Genomic DNA, 11,934 nt, shown 5'->3' with positions numbered 1-11,934 from the left:
GTCCTAGGGACGTTGAGGATCTGGCAGTAGTCGGGGTGCCCACACCTGAGACCCCGTGGGGTGGTCTTCGTGTTCGCACAGGGCTCTCTGGTGCTTCTGCCGTGTTGTCTTACTGTGCTTGGTGGGTGGGGGTGAAGCATTTGCTACCTCATTAAAATAAGACATCAGTGCTGCATCATTTGTTGCACATTTTCTCGATTTCTATGTCAAAGGGCAAAAGATGACGCATTTCATAAACATGCGTGCCTCGGCGGCAGTGCATTTTTATTTGGTCGGGTTAAAATGTAAGCCTGTGGAATGGTGTCGAGTTGAACTTGCCAGGAGATGTGTTAGAAGCAGAAGAGATTTCAGAAGAGGTTTTGCCCACTGGGGTCCAGTGAGCCCGCTCTGCTGGCCTGCCACCTCGGAGCAACAGTGAGTGTGCTCTGGGGGCCAGTGCTGTCTGCTCATCTTTAGGGGGAGGGCATTGGGGACGGGGGCGCTGGGCTGGGCTGGGTTTGCCAAGGTGGGGCCTCCCCTGAGATCTCCCTCAATCCAGCTTTGTGGGGCAGGAAAGCAGGCCGCTCACCTGGCTCTTTGACTTTGGTCCTGAGGCGTCGCTGGGAGCCTTACCTGTCTTCTATCCTCAGGCTGCCCCCTGAGAATCCCCTTGTGAACGCTTCACCGTAATGTCCGGGGACAAGACGTGCCCTCAGACTTGGAGGCAGAGCCTTAGTTCCCAGGGAAGAGTGAAGGCCGGAGCTGGCTCCAAGGTCACGGTCTAGGCTTCTGTGGATATCACTGGCCCAGCCTGTGGGAGAAGGTCGTGAACTCGCTAGCCCTCCGTTGGTCTTGAAGCACGAATTCTTCCTCCCTCACTCTTGGCATCTTCGGCCTTGGTACTGAACTCGAGGTTTTAGGCTCTGAAAGGCTTAGAGAAAGGCCAGGGCTGCTGGCCCCGCACAGTGGGGGTCACTCACCCTAGACCCTCCCTTCTCACCTGGGGCTAGACTCCAGTGTGCAGATCTCCCAGCCGGCTGCCTGAATGGGAACGCTGGGACAACTGGGAGTGGTTTTCCATCACTTATGGAAAACCGTTTGCGTGAACAGCTGGGAGTCGGCCCTGTGCACTGCCCTCTGCGGGATGGAGCCAGGTCTTTGGGGACTGCTGGGGCTGCTTGCTGTCCTGCACCCCATTTGGAGGCAGTTCTGTCTGGGTGCTGGGCGGACTGTGGAGTTGAGGCCGTCTGCTCTGATTTGCCTGCGTGGGCTCTCAAGCCCAGCGGGACCGGGCAGAGGTCTGGGGTGTTCCAGCCCATTCAGCTCACCCTTGCATTATTCAGACTTCTAAAGTGTTTTTACTTACGAGAATAGGGAGTGGCCTGGGCCCTTCATTCTTCAGCAGAAAGTTGCAGTGCCCGGCCTTGTGCGGGGAGCATTTATATCCCGGCTGGGCCATCCCTGGCTTGGCGTGACCTTGGCCCAGAAGACGCCCACTGCTCCAAGCTTCAGCTTCTGTGTTGTAACCTGGGGAGCATAATGAGTATTTGTTCCGGCACTTAGCAGACCCTGGGAAATAACACACAGAGGGCTGGGTCCTGTGCGGAGCAGTCAGCCTCCTCCTCTCTGCAGCAGAGGTCCCGAACCTTTGTGGCACCAAAGTGCTCCTAGGAGAATGTAATAGCTGATCTGAGGTGGGGCTGAGGCAGTGATGCTGGCATTGGGGAGCAGCTGCAAATACAGATGAAGCTTCGCTCACCCACCCGCCGCTCACCTCCTGCTGTGCGGCCTGGTTCCTAACAGACCACGGACCGGTACCAGCCTGCGGCCTGGGACTTGGGGGCTGCTGCTCTGCAGAACCTGGTGAGGGCTATGCTGTCTTAACTGCATTTTGCAGAGGAGAAGGAGGCACAGAGAGGTTAAGTACCTTGCCCAAAGCCACACGGCCTATGGCCGAGCCTGGGTGTGAGCCCTGGAGCCCACCTGGGGGTGTTAGGTCTCATGCTGGCGCTGTGAGACCCGGGGGTTCGGGATGCCTGTACCCATAGGAAACGCTGTGTTTACACGTGTGTTGAGAATATGCGTTTTTGCCATTTGGGATACCGTGTCCTTTTCCTTCAATACAACTGAAAATTTTTCATAAAAGAAGTGGTGTTTAACACCAATCAGATGCAAAATAAAATTGAGACCATGTTTTCAACAAGTCATAGACTAGCAGGTGGGTTATACTAATAATTCGAAACTGGGAGAGGAGAGGAGCATTCTGCAGCGTCACGGGGGACCCAGGTGAGTGGGAGTGTCCCTGGGGACCTCTCTCCGCGGCATTGTCACCCAGCTGGTTATCGGCCTGTCCTTGGCCCGTTCCGACAGTTTGAGCAGCTTCAGCGGCGAGGCTGTGTGCTGATAAGCGTCCTGCGGATGATGTCAGTTTGTGGTTGTGAAGTTCAGATAGGGTTTTGATTAAGTCCGGCGGGTCTGTGGAAGGGTCTCGAAGCCAGCTAAGTGCAGGCCGTGGTTTCTGCCTGGTTATGATACGGTTTTGGGAAATAGGTTTTGACAATTTTCGTGTGGCTTTCCTCGTGATCCCTCAGAAGCTCGTGGCTCTGGGGATCTGTTCCTGCCCACACAGCCCTCCTGGGCTTGGAACCCTCAGGCTCGGGGCTGGGATTCCAGGCCTGTCCGCCCAGCACCGCCTTCCCCCAGCCACACGGCTCAGCGCCCTGAGGGCTGCCGGAGTCCTGCTGCTCCGTGACACCCTGGTGCACGCGCTGCAGGGACCCGGGCGGGCAGACGGGCGGAGGACAGCTGTGCCCTGTGTCCGTGCTCGACGCCGACTGGGCCGTACGGGGAAGAGCCAGCGGGAAGTTTGTGACCCTGCCCAGGCCGCCGCCATGAGCCCAGCACGTTTCCAGTGGCGTGCGCTGGTGACGCGTGCAGGCGGCTGAGTCGCCCACGGGACCCAGTGGCATCGCGCTTTGAGTGCTGGTGTGCCGGGCATCGTCTGTCGTCTGAGTGTTTCTGGGGTCGTCACAGCGTCTTTGACAGACAGCCTGAGTACATACCAGGGCCAGGCTGTGTGTGCTGCCACCTAGACTCATGGTTCCGAATCTGCCGACTGCTGGGCGCGGGAGTAGTGGCTGAGCCCGTCACGCAGACGAGGAGTCCGAGGCCCGGAGCCCTCGAGGAATCCGTCCGGAATCCGTTCTCGTCGAATGTCTCCGCTAGGGAATGTGCTGGGGACAGTGAGGGAAGCAGCGGGACGCAGTTCCGGCCTCGCAGAGAGGCGCCAGCGGAAGGACGACGCACAGCCAGCGCCGCTGCGGGGCTCGCCCAGCATTCGGGGCCGTTGCCACCTTCATGTGAGGCTGTTCGCGGAGGGCTTCCTGGAAGTGGAGGCTCTCCTAGCTGGCGTGGGCAGAAACTAAGCTTGACCGTCGGGGCCTGAGGATGGGGTTGCTGCTTTGGACGGTGGAGGTGGGGGTGCGCCTTCAACCGAATATTTTAGTAAGTGACGACCCAGCCTGGGAAGAGGCACCGCCAAGCGTGGCTGGTGGCCGGTCAGAGGCTGAGCCCAGGACTGTCAGGAGCGGGCAGGGGCTGTGCGCCAGGGCCTGGGAGATGGGAGAGACTGGGCTGGACCTCAGATACTCCGCTGACTGGTGTGGGGCCGCGAACGCTCCCGGGGCCTTTCGATCTAGGAGAGAACCTCTGCTCCGCACCTGGGCTGTGCGCCGTGAGTGGCATCCACGTGACGTCCTGCCAGCTGTGGCTCGGTCGACGGGAAAGGCGCCGACTTCCGGGTAGGTGAGACCTCGCTACGTTTACAGGTGGACTGACTGCGCCCCTGCTGGACACTGTCCCTCCCCAGCCCACCCAGTTGGTGTCCTGGCCTGGTTTTCTTGTCCCCTCTCTCCGGGGTCCCCGTCCTGTCTGTCACTGGCGGGGGCTCCTGCGGCAGCTTAGGAGATAGGACCTGTGAAGCAGGAGCTGCTTGGTCGATGCCTGTTTGGCCCCCACCGTTCTGAACACCCCTGGGCGTCACTGCGGGAGGATGGGTGCCCTGGACGGGGTCCTTGGACCACATCGCGTGATAGCAGGGGGGGACTCAGAAGCATTCCATGGGACCTGTCATTTGCCACACGCAGCTTCTGGTAACATTTCAACAGCCCATAGGGACAAATGGTCCCTATTTTTAAGATGGGATGTCCTTATTGGATGAAGGGACTGGAGAGGGGTGACCCTGGGAATCGACCACGTGCCACCTCCCTGCTTCGCAGGAGAGGACAGCGAGCAAGGCGGACAGGTCGCTGCCCTTGCGGTGGGGAGACCGGGGCACCTGCGTCCAGCGACCTGACCCCCGACCCTCGCTGGTCGCTGTCGGGTGTCGCAAAGCTGTTTTATACATGCAGAGGCTTCATTTCCAAACACGTGTGCTCCTCGCACCCCCCAGACTCCTCGCCTCGGCCTGCAGGTGACACGCTGTCAGCCGTGGGGCTCCTGCGGTTCCGTGTCAGGCTCCGTGTCAGGCTCCGTGTCTGCCGTGGGTTTTCCCCACTCGGATTGTGGGTGTGGCAAGGAGGTTGCCTTCCGTACAGTGAGTCGTCAGTTTGTGTTAGAGGCCTGCGTGTCTGGTGCGTGTGGTGCTGCCTCGATGGTCTGTCTTCTTGGCACCGTCCCCGAGCGACTGCGCATTTCCGACGGGTCCATGTAGCTGGGGCCCTCGGGCATGCGGCCTCTGTCCGTGTGGCAGAGTCGGGGCGCCCTCACACATCTGCTGTCTGCCGCCGAGAACGCGTTTCCAGGCCGATGGTTCTAGTCTTGATTTGATAACTGATCAGGAACTTCTTGAGTCAGTCCTTCGTAACTGTAGATGTTGCGGTTTTTATCGATAGCTTCAGCCCCGCCCCTCCCACCCGGTGACTGCCTTGCCCGTGTGTCGTCATGGAAGGACACCCTCACTGTGTCTGTGGTGTCCTTCTGTTGCCAGGAAGAGGGTGGCATCCGAAAGTAGGACAAGGGGAGTCGAAGGGGTGGGCAGAGCCGAGGGACACCAGCGAGGGAGGTGGTGCCCCACCCTGGGCCTGTCTGCACAGGGAGCCATCCACCCCTAAGCCCAGGGGCTCGGGAGGAGCAGGTACCAGAACCATCTGGAAGTGGGGCTGCAGGAGAGGGGCGACCTGTCGGGCCTCCACTGCGCCTGCCTTCCGGCCGCCAGGCCTAGTCCCCTGCTTAGCGGGAGCTGCTGGCTGTGGGCTTATGGTGACTTGGGGGTCTCGAGGAGGTGGCACAAGGAAAGCAGCGCATTGGCCGTTGGAGCCGAGAAGCACAGGCCGAGTGGCCTCGGTGGGCGCGGGCGCAGCTGCGACCTTGCTCGGCTGTTTCAGGCCCACGCGCATGGCCGGCCACTTTCATCACTTTATGGGGTTGCAGCCGGGCTCCCGCTGACTCCTGGGCAGCCTTGAATTGACCCGAGAGCAGTCTGAGCGCTCTGGCCACGGCGCATGTGGTAGGACCACCGGGAGGGCTGGGCGGGAAGGCGGCCTGGACTAAACATGCACCTGAACCGCGCTACCAGCGCCCAGTGCCAGGCAGAGGGCAGCAGGCAGCCCTGCGGGCCGACGCGGGGTGAGCAAGCACTTCCCTGGACCTGCGGGCGAGAGGCCCTGCCCCGGCCCCGGGTGTAAACGCAGCGCGGGTCGGATTAAGGTTTTATCTGGAGCGTGGCTCGTGTGCTGGTTATGAAATGGGAGACCGCTGCGCTGCTGACCTGCTTTTCTTCCTGCTCAGTCTTCCTGCAGCTCGGTCTGTCCTGGGTTACTCTGCAAAACGAACGCGCTAATGCTGCACGCGGGTTCAGAACACGCTCGCTGTCCGCGCCGCGGTCCCCGCCGTGCGCCTGCGGCCGCCTGACGTGACGCCGGGCCGGTCGCTGGACCTGCGGCTCGTGCTTTAGTCCGTTTCAGGATCAGCTCAGGAAATCGTGGCTGGAGCTTTAGTTTCTGATGTCCCTGACTGATGAGCCCCAAAACCTTCTCAGCTCTGTGTAATCTGGGCTGGCCCTTATAGTTTTTCCCAAATTTAGGAAATTAAAAATTTCCATCTTTCTATTTTTTTCTACCTGCCTTTTTGTGTGTGTGAACCTCAGTTGCTCAACTCAGTTCTAAAGGAAACTACAAAAGGAACAATTTTTAACAATTATGAAAAAATTATGTAATAATCATTACAAAGCAAAAGTCTCTAACCAATCGAGTGGCCCCATATATATCCTTCCCCTGTTTATTTAGTTTTAACCTTTTTTGGGTCATGGATTCTTTTAAAATTCTGGTGAAAGCTATGGAAAACCCCCCGTTTTCTGTATACCTTAGGGAGTGTTCACGGGGTTCCAGCCCCCGCCCAGGGCTGCGCTCTCCAGCTGAGGAGCCCTGTTCCTGAGCTGAGGCCGAAGGCCCTGAGGGGCTGCCTCATCTGTGTTGGCCCTTGGAGGTGGGGTGCTCGGCCCGGCAGTCCCGGAAGCAGGTAGACTGGGGTTGGCGCTGGTCTTGGCCTGGACTCTCCCCCAGAGGAGCATGTTCGAGATAAACCCCAAGGGTGGTGGCCACTGTAGCTTTCTGTTGTCGTGCCCAGGACCGGCACTGACCACCGGTGGGACTCGGGGCGTCTGTCTTGGGTACGCGCGAGGCGGAATGCCGTCTCGAGTGACGTGCAGTGCCGTCGTGCTGGTGGCATTAGGGTGCCCCAGTCTGCTGTGCGGGGAAATGCAGGGTAGTTAAAATTAGCAGTGAGAGCCACAGAGCGTCAGTGTTGTCCAGAAGAACTGAGCAATGTCACATTGAGATAAGACTTGGGAGTGGCTGGCGGAATTCCTGGTCCTGGGCCCGGAGAGGTGGAAAGGTCAGGCTCGGAGCTACAGCACGTGGGACCTTATTGTCAGCACGGAGTCTTAAAAGAGGGGCCACTGGGACAGACCTCTGCATTTGTGCCTGTGGTTGATCTTGTAGCCACGGGTGTGCCACAGCGTGGAGAGTGGCCTTAAAAATATATATGGTACGATGTTACAAAGTCGTACGTGTGTATGATATTGTAAGAAATTACATAATGTCGTTTGGCTATATAGTATATATAATACATTATAGCTTATATATTAAATAGTATAATACAATAGAATATTTGCTTTGTTTAAAATTCTCTGAGGGGCGGTCTAGCTGTCCAGGGTTCAAGTTCCCCACTAGCTCATGCTCACCGATGAAGTGAGGATGGCATGTTTTGTCAGAGGTCTCTGATCGGGGGTCCAAAGCTGCAGCCGGAGACCCCCCGAAACCCCCTTGTCCTGAGCCTGCCTGGCAGAGCTGGCACGTGGCCAGCTCCTGGTTCGGAGGAGCTGGGGGTTGGCGAGAGGCCTGCTTTGCTCTGAGTCCGTCTCTCTGGTGGGGCTGGAGGACCTGGGACTGTCGGCTTTCTCCACTGTTGACCACCGGCCTCCCTGGAGGCACCTTCTGTAGAGGGCCACAGCCACCGGGGACCCCGAGAGTCTCTGGCACATGGTCTCAGTTCCTCTCAAGACGGGACGTCCCGTGCAACTGTCCCGTGCAATTCTCGTCAGCTCTGCTTCTGTGGGCGTCGGCAGCCGACTTCTTGGCGGGCCAGCCCAGCGCTTCCATGCTGGGAGCAGCGAGCAGAGCAGCGCAGAGTCTCAGCCATCTATAAAGTCAGCTCTTGTATGACTGGTCACTGCTGGTTCTCGGCGGCCTGTCACCACCTCCGCCCTAGCGGTGAGAATCCTTGATGGGAGGGCATGAGTCCTGTGATGTCTGCGACTGCTTTAAGCAGTGTCCACTGCACACGGGAGGTGAAGTAAGGACTGTTTTAAAATGAGAGTTTTCATCGGGCCAGGTTTGAGTCTCCTCCATCCAAGGGCGAGCGCAGCCCTCCGGGTCTCTTTCGGACCACGTGTGTGTGCACTCGCCGCTCCGTCACCCCCGGCTCTGCCTGCCACTCCTGGCCCCTCCGGCGTGCTGGCTCTGAGCTCCGACGTGGCCTTGGAGTTCTAGACGCCTGTGTGCAGCTGCCGGCCCCGTGTCTTCTCTGGGACGAGGGGGAGGCCCGCTGCCAGGGGGGTGGGGACGGTGGGGGGCAGGGAACGGCCCCGGCCCCTTCAGCTCTTCCGGCTGGTCAGAGGATTCAAATGACACAGCAGATTAGCAGGAGAAAATAACATTTTAATATGTGTGAACAGAAAATTCACATAAGCATGGAAACTACAAGGACAGGCAAAACTAGGTATATACGTCATTTCAAACAAAGGAGAAAGGGAGGGCCGGGGTCTTAGATTTCAAAAGTGAAAATGGGCAAATCACAGGTAGAGGAGAGATAGCAAGCTCCCACATTCCCGCTAGGCCAGGGGTCCCCCACACCCAGGCCGTGGCACGGTTCCGGTCCGTGGCCTGTCAGGAACCGGGCCGTACAGCAGGACGAAGCAGCACGTGAGCGAGCAAAGCCTCATCTGTGTTCACAGCCGCTCCCTGCGCCGGCATCACCGCCTCGGCTCCGCCTCAGATCCTCAGGCGTTAGATTCTCGCGGGAGCCCCGGGCCCCGGTGCTACAAAGGTTGGGGACCGCTGTGCTAGGCAACCTAGAAATGACGGGTCGCCGGTTAACAGGCCCTCGTGGAGCTCGTCCTCTTTCACGCTCCGGTGTCCTTGCTGACGCAGGTTTTGTCGGTCTGGCCAGGAAAGAGGAGGTAAACTACTTCCTGAGGTTTCTGGGCCTTAATTGATTTCAGCTCAAAATAATCCGCGTGCCAGGGTGACACGTTCTGAGGGCCAACCCCCCATACCACAAAAAGACGCAGAGCCCAGGGGGGCGTCTCGCCCCTCCCCTCGCATTCCCGCCCCCTTTCCCGCCCGGTGGTGACAGGTGGTGACACTGCGTTGACCCGCACTGGGGGAAGCGTTGCATTCAGGGCTGCTGTCCCGTGCCCGCCGTGTGCCTGGCGGTTCTCATCCCGCGTCGTCCAGGCAAGTGACTGGGCCCTTTGTGCCTCAGTTTCCTCATCTGTCACTCGGTGCCAGTATATGATATTCCGCACACTGGACTGTCGTGAGGCTTGAGTGGACGCACACAGTTCTAGAAGTACTTCCGAGACTTCAGCTGTAGGCACATGGTCAGCGGGGAGGCGGAGGGATGCTGGCACGGATGCCTCGAGGACGGAAGCCGTGGAGAGGAAGCAGGCTGCCCGAGCAGAGGCGGCGGAGCTGGAGGCGGCTGGGAGCACAGGGTGGCGACAGCCCGGCCAGAGGGCAGCCCGTCCCGCCCGGCAGCTGCTGTGGGCTCCAAACGGTCGCGAACAGAGGAAGTGGGTGCGAGCGGTGGGCGTCGTCACTGCACGTCGGTTCCTGCGTGCTAGAGCTTGGCGTGGGGCACGAGTGAGTGGCCGGCTCACCTGGAAGAGGACGTCGAGGTCCGGCTGGTGGAGACATAGGGTCTGGGAGAGAGGGGCTGTTGGAGCGGCCTGGCTGAGACCCACCTGCAGGTGACGGGGGATGGGAGAAACGGGAGCGGAGGGGCCTGCACCTGCCACTGCCACACGCCCTGCCCGGGGCCCTGCACGTCCCCTCGCGCGTCCCCTCATGACGGTGCCCTGGGAGGCCGGAGAGCGCCTGCCTGCTGGGGGCACACATGCTGGAGATGCCAGCAGCCCCTCCTGCCACCAGTCTGAGCCCCGGGGCCCTGGGCGTCCCCAGCCACGTGGCCTTTGGCCCAGCAGCGAGCCTGCTGCACTTGAAGAGGGTGGTGTGGTGACAGGTGGCACGGTGAACCCTTTATGGCCTAACATTTTTTCTCGATAGATGAACCTCTATCACCAAAACCAAGTAATTTTCATATTTGTGCCTCGCCGCCTTTAACTGGTCAGCTGGCTAGGCCGGGAGGCCAGCATCCTGGCCGCGGGCCGGTTCTCCGGAAGGAATCTGCAATCCAGACACTCCATGAAGGGTTCACTGGGGGCCTTGGAGGAGGGAGGCCCAGGGAGGCGGTTTCGGTTGGGGGAGGTGGTCCCGGGGGGAGGTGCAAGGCCTGCATCATCGCCCTGGGTGTACGCTGCTCCCTCCTGGAACCTCCGCTGCACATCCAGGTGACATCACCTATCAGGCCGACAGGGCCGCTGAGTCATGATGCTGTAAATTATGTCCGCAAGGAAAAGTTTGTTAGCTGCGGTTATGTCTTCTCCCTGTTAAAGTTGGACTTGAAAGAGTGAGGTGTGTTAATGGGCGTCTGTTACAGGCTCCCTGGCCCTGCGGGCCTTTCTCCTGTGGCGATAGTGCCCTTGTGTGGTTTTCAGTTGTAGGAGTAAAGCTCGGAGCGGAGAAGGGACAGGTGCTCTGCTCACACTCTGCCGTTCTGCTCATGTCCTCGGGGTCTCATAGTGGCCTTGGGGCCTGCTCTGCTGCCTGTGCCTTCCTGATACTCTGGGTCCAGGGGCGAAATGCTAACTGAAGGTGGAGTCCAAGGCAGACCGAGCTGACTCGGAGCTGTCACTTCAACCTGGCAGGTGTCACGTAGGCGTGAGTTGAGTGGCCTGTGAAGGGCCGCCGCTTCTGCCTTCCCCGGTGGCCCGGGGCTCGCTGGGGCCGGTGTGGGCCGAGGAAGCGTGTTGTGGGGACGGAGCCTGGCGGGAGAGCCCCTGGTGCACTGCTGGGCTGCTGCTGCGGGCCGGGAGCCTGGTCGGGCACAGGCCGGTGCAGCCCTCTGCCGTGCGTGTCGGCGGGAAGCCTGCTTTTGAGCGGCCACTGTTACTCTGCTGGTCCTCCCCGTTCTGGAATGGGCTGCAGGTGGTTTAGGTAGGGAACGTGCTTAAAGGCACAGGTCAGGTGCAGGTGCAGGCGTGCGAGCGTGCTGACTTCGCTCTGGTGAGCACACTGGGCTATCTCTCGGCTGGAAGTTTCCTGGGGCACAGGGAGGGGGACCCCCATCAAGGCTGGCTGACGGCCTTTGCCCTAACCATCATGGTTCGTGTCTCCTGCTCCCAAGTCCCCTGTTTCTAGCATGGAGGTGGGAAGGAAGGGGGATCATGTGCTCAGACCCCCGCCCCCCGGGGGGCTGGATGGGGCACAGGCAGAGATGTGGGGCCTCAGGGCGGGGTGGGCCTGTCTGCCTCGTGCCTTTTGAGGCAGCTCTTGCTCAAGAGGTGCCAGGGTGGCTGGGGGCATCGGCTCGGGGCTCCCCAGTGGGAGCCAGTGCAGCAGCATCAGGGAGCCCCCCAGTTCCACAAGTGTGGGGGTGCTGTGCTTTCTCTGAACTGCTGCTCAGAGCCATTCTAGTGTTTTCAAGGCTTCTCTGGGGACGGGAAACCTCTCGCCTGCAGACGTGCAGGCCAGGGCGCTGCCCCGTGAGAGGCCTGGGGGGTCGGCCCAGGAAGGGCGTGCGGGTCCTGCACGCGGCTGCCCGCCCGCTGCCTGCTGTCCGTTTTGTACCAGCCTCCGTCCTGGGCTTCCCGCCACCGCCTCACACCTGCCTCTCCATCGACCCTGCTGGTCCGTGTTCTCCCACCGGGGGCCTGCGCATCCTTGGGAAGTGCCTGGAAGTGGACCCGGGTGCGCTGACCAGAGGGCAGGCCCCACAGGGGTTCAAGGTGGATTCGTTGGAGGCAGGCTGCCTCGGGGGGACTGACGCCCGAGACTGTGAGTCACGTCTTCAGAGTGGTCTGTCACCCTGCACGTGGATTCAGTCGCAGTTTAGTGAAGGTCGAATGGATGTGAGTAGCTGGAAGAAAAGTGGCGAGTGGCCGGCATCCCGCACAGGCCGCGGCATCAGGTCACGGACTCGGCTCAGGTGTGGAGGGGAAGCCTGTGAGATCCCGTGACCGAGGACGGCCCGTGGGGGCGTCCCACGGCTGCCAGCACAGGGGAGGACAGGCCGGGGCCGTACGGGGAAGGCAGGAACTGACGTGTCTTTCGCATC

General features: G+C 60.2%; 1 protein-coding gene across 1 annotated transcript in view; it reads left to right on the top strand.

Annotated features, from left to right (window-relative positions):
* Positions 1 to 27: 27 nt before the first annotated feature.
* SLC45A4 (solute carrier family 45 member 4) overlaps positions 28 to 11,934 on the top strand; it is a 60,562-nt gene continuing 48,655 nt past the window's right edge. Inside the window, 1 exon segment of the mRNA XM_025047620.1 lies at positions 28 to 414. The gene's annotated coding sequence lies outside the window, so the exon portion shown is untranslated.

This window comes from Pteropus alecto, unplaced genomic scaffold (genome assembly GCF_000325575.1).
Source record: "Pteropus alecto unplaced genomic scaffold, ASM32557v1 scaffold105, whole genome shotgun sequence".
Taxonomy (NCBI): domain Eukaryota; kingdom Metazoa; phylum Chordata; class Mammalia; order Chiroptera; family Pteropodidae; genus Pteropus; species Pteropus alecto.
Note: the sequence above shows the minus strand (reverse complement) of the source record. Positions and strands in the feature narration are given on the sequence as shown.